Source organism: Dasypus novemcinctus, chromosome 30 (assembly GCF_030445035.2).
Source record: "Dasypus novemcinctus isolate mDasNov1 chromosome 30, mDasNov1.1.hap2, whole genome shotgun sequence".
Lineage (NCBI taxonomy): Eukaryota > Metazoa > Chordata > Mammalia > Cingulata > Dasypodidae > Dasypus > Dasypus novemcinctus.
The window spans coordinates 15,255,947-15,266,198 of NC_080702.1; positions in this window are offsets into that span (position 1 = coordinate 15,255,947).

A 10,252-nucleotide genomic window follows, 5' to 3' on the forward strand; every position below is an offset into this window, starting at 1 on the left:
AAAGCAACAATGGTCAAAACTTCATGGTATTGGCACAAGGATAGACATACTGAAAAATGGAGCTGAATTGAGGCTTCTGATATAGAACCTCACATATAGTCTTCTGATATTCAACAAGGCCACCAAACCTACTCAACTGGGAGAGAAAGGCCTCTTCAACAAATGGTGCTTGGAGAGCTGGATATCCATATCCAGTAGAATGAAATACAAACACCATCTCACACCTTATACAAAAATCAACTCAAGATAGATAAAATATCTAAATATAAGAGCCAAGTCCATAAAGACTGGAAGATAATATTGGGAAGCATCTAAGAGAACTTATAATAGGAAATGGTTTCATGAACATCACACCCAAAGCATAAGCAGTGAAAGAAAAAATAGATAAATGGGACTCGCTCAAAATTAAAATGTTTTGCACCTCAGAGGATTTTGTCAAGGAAGTCAAAAGACAGCCTACACAATGGGAAAAAATATTAGGCAACCATTTATCTGAGAGGAGCCTTATATCCAGCATATATAAAGAAATCCTATATCTTAAAAGTAAAAAGAAAAACAACCTATTTTAAAAATGGGCAAGTGATTTGAACAGACACTTCTCCAAAGATGAAATATAAATGGCTAAAAAGCACATGAAAAGATACTCAACATGACTATTAGAGAAATGACAATTAAATCTACAATGAGATACCATCTTACACCCATTAGACTGATGGCCATTGAAAAAACAGAGGACTACAAATGTTTGAGAGGATGTGGAGGAAAGGGAACACATGCACTACTGATAGGTATTTAGAATGGTACCACCATTGTGGTGGACAGTTTGGTGGTTTCTCAAAAAACTAACTATAGCTCTGCCACATGACCCAGAAATTCCACTCCTGGGTATATACCCAGGAGAACTGAAAAAAAGGACATGAACAGATGTATGCACACCAATATTCACAGTGGCATTCTTCAATTTTACCAAAATTTGGAATCAACCAAAACATCCATTAACAGATAAATGCATAAACAAAATGTGCTATCTACATACAATGGAATATTACTCAGCTGTAAAAAAGAATACAGTACAAATACATGGGATAACATGAATGAATCTAGAGGATCTTATGTTGAGTGAAGTAAGCTAGGCATTGAAGGACAAATATTACACAACCTTTCTGATATGAATTAAGGAAACTGAGCTGACTCAGAGAGTTAGAGTCTGGAATGTAGGTTTACAGGAAATAGAAAGTGAGAAGAAGGTTGTGAGCCAACACCCACACCGGCGAAATCTATGAGAAAGTAGAAGTGAGTATTTGTGCAATGAAGGGATATGACAGTGGTGTAGGGATATTGGGTTGGGTGCTGCAAGCTTGACAGGGGGCTAGGATGAGGAGGATGGATTGGAAGGTCCATGGAACTGGGGGGAGGGTTGGGGCAGGGAGCAGGTGAACATGGGGGATTGGCAGGTATGTGGTTGAAACTACTATATTAAGAAAACTCTTTTGGCAATATGACAAGGAAGGGTTACTGGTTCGGATGTTTGATGGGGGAGGGGCATTTGGCACAGGGGACACCTGGGGCAATCTTCCAGAGAATGTGTGAGTGATCATTTGGTCATAGTGTGTTGTATCAGTGGAGGGAGAGTAACATAATGAGTGGGAAGTAGTTGGACTCCCAAATTTGGGAGGCTCAATATGTTCTTAAACAGAGGGTAGGTGTCTCTCAAGAGCATGTGTGATTCCTAATAGGGCCGGACACACTAGTGTGTCAAGTCCTCTGCATTATTGCAAGCATCTATGAATCTTGCCCTTCAAGCAGTGAAGCTGGTGGTCACTGAGGGCCCTGAGGAGAGGGGGAGGGGGGGATAGAATAGATAGAAGAGTAGTAGTTAGGGGTAATGGAAGTGTTCTGCATGATCTTGCAATGATGGATACAGGCCTTGTTAAATTTCATCAAAAATTTATAAAAGTGTATGGTCTAAAATGTAAACCATAATGTAAACCACTGACCATGATTTCAGTATTTGAACATCAGTTGTAATGAATGTACCATCCACATGTAAAAAGGTTATTAATAGGGAAGGGGGAAAGGAGGAGGATGTTACATATATGGGAGTCCCCTATATTCTGTATGTGACTTTACTGTGACCTAAGATTTCTTTGGAGTAGCAGACTTGGAGAAAGATAGGGTGTCCGCTTACCAAATGGGAGGTCCTCTGTTCAAACCCTGGGCCTCTTTGACCCATGTGGAGCTGGCCCATGTGCAGTGCTGATGTGTGCAAGGAGTGCCCTGCCACGCAGGGGTGTCCCCTGAGTAGGGGAGCCCCTTGCACAAGGAGTGCATCCTGTAAGGAGAGCCACCCAGCATGAAATAAAGTGCAGCCTGCCCAAGAATGGCACTGCACGCACAGAGAGCTAAAACAGCAAGATGACACAACAAAAAGAAACACAGATTCCTGGTGCTGCTGATAAGGATAGAAGCAGTCACAGGAGAACACACAAAGAATGGCCACAGAGAGCAGACAACTAGCGGGTGGGGGGAAGGGGAGAAAAATATATAAATAAATCTTTAAAAAAATTTAAAAAAATTCCTTTGAAGATGAAATGAAAAAAAGACACTGGGGAAGAAATGGAAAAAAATGCCACTGTACATACGGATAACACTTATTACAGTGATGAAAGGTAAAATGTAAAAAAAATTTTTTTAATTAGTTTTCATCTTTAATGCCCCCAATTTTTTTTACTTTTAGTTTTTCAAAATTATTACATATTTTATTTCTTATGTTTAAACCTATTGTTATTATTTCATTTTCTTATTAATTGAATTTGGCAATATTCTTCATTTTTGAAGAAGTTTTGGATCACAGAAGGGTTACAACTATGGCAGGGGAGCATCATTGGTTTGAGGTGTCAGTGATGGGGGATACATGGGAGGAACTTCATCTGTGCATATGTATAAGGTATATAAATACCTTCAGATGCTCATGGGGCATTGCCACAGTGGGTAGAGATCTGCACAGCAACCAAAAGAATACTGAATTTCTTCCTGGGGAGCGCTGTCACATTCTCTAATGGAACAGCAACAATCCCCCAAGTACAGGAGCAATGACTAGTGAGTAAGGCTGATCCATTAATAGGCCCTATATATTGATGAGAATGCTAATAAGCCTTTTGCTCTTGAAATTTCAACTTAGGCTAGCGTTGTAGGGTGCCTAAGAGTTACTGCCTGGGAGCCTCCATGTTGCTCAAATGTGGCCTCTCTCTTAGCCAAACTCAGCATATAAATGCATTACCTTCCCCCCAGTGTGGGACATGACTCCCAGGGATAAGCGTCTCTGGCACCAAGGGATTACTACCAATAACTAGCTAGTGATGCAACTGGAAAAAGAACTTGAATAAAAGGGGGAAAAGGTAAAGACAAATGAGTTGATATGGTTAAGAGACTTCAAAGTGAGTCAGGAGGTCATCAGAGAGGTAATGCTCATGCACATATCAGCAGGATCTCACAGACAGCCAAACTAAATACTACTCAAAATAGTGGTGCTCCTGAGGGCTCTGAAGACACCCACGTCCTATTGTCATGGCAGATAGCTCCGGAGTTTGATGCCTTCCCAGTGGGCCCTACTTTGTTTTTTGGTTCCCAAATGTGATAGAGTTGACCTCAGATGTGTCTTCTCTACACATGCCTCTGCTGTTGCAACCTATAGTTGGTGGTGGAGTTGGTATGTGTATGTCCAAGAGACTTGAATCTCTGGGCTGTCCATGTGCCAGCTGGGCCCTGAGCCTCAGTGGAGTTGCAACACCTACTCTCCAGTTCATTGGACTCACCCAGGACAACTAACAAGGAGGTGAGGATGGGCAACCACCACACCAAGGAACCAAGAGTGTCTACAACTGCAAGCAAGAGAGTCCTATCCATCAGCCATATGGGATCAAAGTCCCCTCTCAATTAGAGATGGAGTGGGCATCACCACCCCAGAATCCTCAGGATTGGGGAATAAAATATGGACTAGAGTAGACTTACTGGTATTCTACTATAGACTTTTTGTGATTCTAGCAATGGAAGAAATTATATCATTGATGTGGAGACAGTGGCCACTGGAGGTGCTGAAGTCAGAGAGAGGGAAAAAGAGATGTAATATGGGGGAATTTTCAGGACTTGGAATCATCCTGAATGACATTGCAAAGATAGATACAGTCCATTACATATTCTGCCATAACCTACGGAATGGAGTGGGAGAAAGTACAAACTACCATCTAAACTATAATCCATGCTTATGGCAGTGCTCCAAAATGGGTTCATCAATTGCAGTGAATGTACCACACTAATAAAAGATATTGTTAATGTGGGAAAAGTGGGAAGTGTGGGGAGTGGTGCATATGGGAATCCCATTTATTTATTTATGTAACATTTTTACATAATCTATCTCTTAAAAATAAATAAAAAATATATTTAGAAAAACAAATGCACACCTAGGCATAAAAAAAAAATAAGAGAATATGTGGTCATGGCCTTGGCCTTTTTCTCCTTGCTCTTCCAGACCTTGGTGCTGCTGTTCATCGTGGTATGGTGCGGCTGTGCAGGAGGAACAGGCTGCCTTGGGGTGTCATTGCTCAGAGCCAGAGAGCCCCTTTCCAGGCCACTGGGTGGGTGTTAGTGGTACTGGGACCCTGTTCCAGGATAAGGTGTGTCTGATGAGACGCTCCAAAAGTAATGAGTTCAAATTCTTTAAGCCTGTCTTCTCCAACCTTCTGGCCATGACCCTGGGAGGAAAACAAGGAAACCCCATCTTTCTGAAATGTGTAGATCCTTGAAACTTCCCCACTGAGTGTGTTTTGTCTCTCTCACTTCTTTTTTTTTTTAAACCCTATAATAATCTGTAATCCTACTTTTTTCTTCTTTCTTCTCTACTATTTTCCTTACTAATATTACTCCTGATTTATTGGCTAGGTTGCTCTGTAATAGTTTTTCCCAATTATTTCATTTTAGTAAAAATATATGTCAGGAAATTTCACAATGTGGACACTTGCATATAGCAGTGTTTAGTTTAGTTTTGTTTTTTAAGTATGGCTATCTGTTGTTTAGGGCATCTCATGTTTTTAGAGCCTTCTGTATTCTGTCAAGCCTCTCTCTCCCATCTCCTCGATTATCTTTTTAGACTGCTCATTTCCATTTAGGTAGCTTGCTTCATAGGACTGCAGTATCAGTTAGGTCCATCATTTTATTTGCTTCATTTTTAAAAGTTTATCAAAGAGTTTGAAATATCTGGCCCATTGGTACACATTTTTTTGGAATGGAAAATTTTTATTATGGCATAATAACTAGAGTTATTAACAACTGGGCCCTTACAATATGGCTCTGCTCAGGCATTGACCAGGGGTTGCCCAGAAAAGAATACAATTTCCTCCTGAAAGCTGAGACAGATCCTGAAGGAGCTAACAGATGAAGAATGCCATACTCTTGGCAGCTGGGCAGCAAGTGCTTTCCTGAAGGGAGTTCTGAGCAGGCACATCCATGTCTGCCACGATGGTTATTGTGTGGGGTGCTGGCCGAAAATGATTCTGAGGAAGTGTTGGTATTCAGTGGGCAAAGGCAAACAGAGATGTCATAATTGATTTAGTCTTTGTTCAAGGATGTTGAGCAAGGAGAGGCCTGCTTATCAGGAAATTACACTACTAAAATAGATTGTCTCAAAAATCTCCAGCTCTGTTGTACAGTTTCTCTTGGGAGAAAAGTGAAGATCTTCCATTCCTTTTAAGTTTAATTTGCTGACTTGTCTTTTGTTTCATTGTGACCATTATGCTTAAAAAAGACACAGAAACATGGATGTGGTACTCCCACAACGTGAGAATGTACTGAATGTCCTTGAATTGTACAATTTAAATTGGTTAGTTGTTTGTTATATGAATTTGACAAGATATTTCCCCTCAGGTTGAGATAAGTTTGTACGAAGTAAAATTTATGCATCAACAAATATCAGATTTTGACGTTCAAAACATGAATGTAATTTTCAGTAGCTACCTTGCATACTGCTGAAAAGTACTTAAGTTGCAATTTCTCCAGGACTTAAATTATGTTTACTTAAGAGCTGTGTCAGCGGCTCATGTATTCATTGAAAGTAAACTTTTCCTGTGAAAATTTCAAAATTGACTTCATTTTGTATATGTTCTTGGAAAGGTGAAATCAGTATGTCCACAGTCTCATCATTTGTATATCCTTGTTTTCTGTAATAATATTTGAAATTGTAATGGGCCTTTTTCAAATTCTTACTTTTCTTTCTCTACTTTCAATATGAAAATTATTCATATGTCTAGTTAAATTTTATAGTAATTAAATAAACTGGCATCCATAGGCCTAATTACCATTTACCCTTAAAAAAAAAAAATCTCCAGCTCTGACAAATTTAGTTCTTTGCTTCCTTCTTCAGCAGTTCTCTCAGACCTAAGTTGACAGGATGTCCTGAACCTAAGACCTTGCTGCTCCCTTCAACATAAAACTGTGTATGCTAGCTCCTGAGAGGGAGAAAAGTATTCAAATATCAGGAAGCTCCAGACTCATGGAATCATAGCTCACTGTTCAAAGTCCCACCCTCAGTTTTGGCTCATGTGTCCTTCTCATAACCTTGTCCAAGGCCAGGAGTTTCTCAGCCACCTTCAGAATATCAGTCCCAGGTCTTTAAAAACAGTTGCTTCTCTGAGTGTTTAACCAATTTCTGGGTTCCCTGAGAGTGTTCTGGAGTTCAGAAGTCCAAAATAAGGCCCACTGGACTAAAATCAAGGTATGACAGGGTTGTATTTCTTTGGACGCCCCAGAGGAGAATCCATTCCTTACCTTTCCCAGCTTCTGGATGCTACTTGTATTCCTTGGTTTGTGGGTCCCTTCCCACAACTGATGTCACTTTGACCTCTGCTTCCATCATTGCAACTGCTTCTCTTTCTCTGCTTCCATCATCATATCACCCTCTCTGACACTGACCCTCCTTCTTCTTATCAAGGCCCTTGTGATTACATTGGGCCCACCAGCATGATTCAGACTAATCATCTGATCTTAAAATCCTATATTTAATCACATCTGCAAAGTCCCTTTTGCCACATATGGTAACATGGCAGGTTCCAGGCACTAGGACGTGGATATCATTGGAGATATAATTCAGCCAAACCACAGTGACCCTGCAGCTGCAGAGGTAACTTCCATCTTGATTCTGTAAGGTTGCTTGTTGTAGTCTCATGGGACAGAAATAATGTCTCTTCCTGGGCACATAGGAAAAACATGTTCCTTGACCTCTCTGCAATTAGGTTAGAGCAAATGAAGGATTCAGGCCAAAGGGATGTATTCAGAAGGAAGTTGAGTCTCTGCTTCTCCAGGTGTGGGCTATGAGACAGCAGCACCACTATTACCTTAGGGCTTGCTAGAAAGGCATATCCCAAGCTCAATCTCCAACCTCCTCAATCAGAATCCTCATTAACGATTCCAGGTGATGCACGTTAAAGTAGAAGAAGCACTGATGCAAGTCACTTTCAACCATGGCACTTAAACTATGGTGCAAAATCCAGTCCTCCAACTGTCTCTTTCTCTACTGCAATGACCTTAGAGGCCAAGAGTTCTAGGAGTATAAAACATACTTTTTGTCACCTTAGATTAAGCAAATATTTCTTATTTATGACATCAAAAGTACAATCCATAAAAGAAAAAAATCCAAAACTTTGGCCTTTATCAAAATTTAAAATTTCTGCTCTTTGAAAGATAGCATTAGGACAATGAAAAGATACTGGTTGAGGGAAGATTTTTGCAGAACATGACTATTCAAATATAAAAAATACTTTCAAAGCACAAATTTAAAAACTACTCCATCTAAAAATATGGGAAAAGGTTTTGAGTGGATACTTCACCAAAGAAGATATATGGATGGCAAAAAGGACATGAGAATATATTCAACATCATGTGTCATTTAGGAAATTAAAATTAAAATTACACTGTGATACTCCATACCTAGCACTAACAGTGAAGTCTGGAAAAGTCCACTGCTGGTTGGAATGAAGAGCAATTGGATTTTGCATACTTTGCTGGAGGGACTGTTGAGTGCTAAAGCCAAACTGAAAAACAGTTTATTAGTTACAAATATAGTTAAAAATATATTTACTATATCACCCATCAATTTCATTCCAAAATATTTACCTAAGAGAAAACTGATGTTCACAAGCAAACTTTTATATAATGTATATAGTGGCTTCATAAATAATTGGCAAAACCTGGAAACAACCCAATGCTTTTTAACTGGTGAATAGATAAAAAAACTGTTGTGCATACTTACAGTGGGATAAAACAGCAATAAAACAGAAGGAACTGTTGAAGCATCTAATAATATGGATGAATCTCACATGCATTAAGCCAAATCAAAGTAGCCAGATTCAAAGACTACAAACTGTGATTCCATTTACATTACACTCTGGGAAATGCATAACTACAGGGACAAAATGTGGATCAGTTGCTGCCATTGGCTTGAGTTAATCACAAAATGGAATGAAGAAATTTTGGGGGCTGATGGACCCATACTATATTTTGATTGTTCTGGTAATTACACATTTGAGTGATAGTAACATACTGTATTTTTAAAATAGATTTAATTTATTTATTTCTCCCCACCATCTCATTGTTTGCACTTGCTGGGTCTGTTTGCTGTTTCTTTAGGAAGGTAACAGGAACTGAACCTGGACGTCCAATGGGGGAAGGAAGTACCTAATCACTTGAGCCACCTCCATTCCCTGCTTTGTTGTATCTCTCGTTATGTTCTTTCTTCTTGTGTCTCTTGTTGCATCATCTTGTTGAGTCAGCCTGTTGTGCCTGTCTGTTGCACCAGCTCTCTTTCTTCTTTAGGAGGCACTGGGAACCAAACCATAGACCTCCCTTGTGGTAGGAGGGAGCTCAATCACTTGAGCCACATCTGTTTTCCTGTACTGTATTTTAATTGGGTATGTTCATACGTGTATGTGTTTGTCAAACCTATAGAATCTTACACTAAAAAGGGTCATTTTACTACATTTAAAGCATAGCTCAATAAACAGTACATTAAACCAACTTAGGGAATTTGTTGAATCTATCATTAGAGTCATTTGTTATGATAATAAATAAAGACTTGAGTCTATTATAATTTGTATCTTACCAGGTCATTAGTATATATGGATCATACTCACCAAATACCTTATTCTGTGCCAAATATATTTTTGCTTGTATATGCTGTTTGGGTTGGAGTGTTGGGGACAAGGTGTTGAGGCAATGGGATTAAGAGAATAAAATAGCAAATCTGATGCTCACTAATATTTTCTCCTGTATTGTTACATTGCATATATACATACATAGCTTGGGTAACCATTTTAATTCTTAGAAACAACTATTTAACTTCTATCCATACTCATGTAGCCATGGACACACAGAAATACACACAGTGAAGTCTTCCCTTCCTCTTCAATATCACCTCCCATCCCCCCCCAATCTTCTATCAATAATGAGTAACTGAAAAATTCCCTAAAGGGCTATGCATTCCATGCCACTCTTTCTTTTTAATCACCTGAGATCTTCCTGGATTGTCCTTGCTCCACTTATCTGACTGGTGAACTCCTCCTTATTTCTTTACATTTTAATAACTAAATTAAGCTTTATATTCTCACTGAAGCTTCCTGCTCCCTCAAGGCAGTCACCAATCAACTTTGTTCTGAATTACTATGTTTCCTCCATTCTGTCACTTCTGATGCCTTCATGTGATTGATTACAGTTATGTTTATTTTACATAATAAATAATTATCAAATTATTAAACAAAACTTGTTTTAGAAATTTTCTATCCCCTTATCTCCCTGTATAGTGCATAACATATAGTGCATTCTCAGCATATTTTCACTGAGTGAACTAATGGAAAAAATACACTTTCTTGAAAAATAGCAATATGTCTGCCAATTGTATTACACATTTGTTTCTTTTTTCTTTTCCTTTTTCCTTTTTGGTTTCTTCTTAATTGACTTGTAAATATAGATACTCCTGTTCCTTCACATGTAAAAGGGTAAAGGGTATAATTTCTTCAAAATGTATTCTTTAATTTTAAAAACCATCTACTCATTGCATAAAACAAAAAATTAAACAGAAAAATAAAATGATCACTTTTAAATGGGTTTAGGCTACTGATCCATTTCTATTTCTGGAACACAAACTTTGCTTTAGTTTAGGGTAATAGGGGTAAAGCATTTTGATCAGAAGTGTTCTCATTATCATCAG